General features: G+C 46.1%; 1 long non-coding RNA gene across 1 annotated transcript in view; it reads left to right on the top strand.

The window, feature by feature from the left end:
• Positions 1–97, top strand: part of LOC107694452 (uncharacterized) — a 6,921-nt gene extending 6,824 nt beyond the window's left edge. Inside the window, exon 4 of the long non-coding RNA XR_001634880.1 lies at positions 63–97. This is a non-coding gene — a long non-coding RNA (uncharacterized LOC107694452). The remainder of the gene's footprint in view (positions 1–62) is intronic.
• Positions 98–586: the final 489 nt, after the last annotated feature.

Here is a 586-nt window from a genome sequence, read left to right as displayed (position 1 = left end):
AAAGAGCAAACAACAGAACAAACACAGCTTTGACAAAGATTAATCCATATTAATTTATACAGTGAACACACTCAGAAGAATTGGAGAAACTGAGGAGAAGTTTCAACATCTGGAAAAGATCAGGTGCAATGGTAAAAAAAAAAAAACATTCTCCAAAACAACATTTTCTCACTAAAAAGGAAGGTGTTAAGATGGCGCCGACGCTGATGGCTGCCTCCGTGGCGTGCTCCGCAGTTGTTTTTATGTTTTTGTTAGTTTGTCCTGTCTTTACTTATATCCCTGCAATCAGTTTCAACAGAGACAAATTGCTGGACATTCGGAAGTACACACCACCCGATATTTCACCGGTTTTCGATTATTCTGATGTTTTGCTGGACATTGTTGTCGGCGGAGCTGCGGCGCTGTTCAGATGCTTCAGGACGAGCAGACGGGGGAAGCGAGCCGGCGCGCTCGTGAAGCTCAGGCAGCGCGGATTCAGAACGCCGTTGCCGAGCATCCACCTGGCGAACCTCCGCTCTCTACCCAACAAAACAGACGAACTCCTTCTGCTCTCCCGGACAAATAAGGATTTTTCAAACTCTGCTGC

The sequence above is a fragment of the Sinocyclocheilus anshuiensis genome, unplaced genomic scaffold (genome assembly GCF_001515605.1).
Source record: "Sinocyclocheilus anshuiensis isolate Anshui unplaced genomic scaffold, SAMN03320099.WGS_v1.1 scaffold3331, whole genome shotgun sequence".
NCBI classification, from domain to species: Eukaryota; Metazoa; Chordata; class Actinopteri; order Cypriniformes; family Cyprinidae; genus Sinocyclocheilus; species Sinocyclocheilus anshuiensis.
This window is presented reverse-complemented; position numbering and strand designations above follow the sequence as displayed.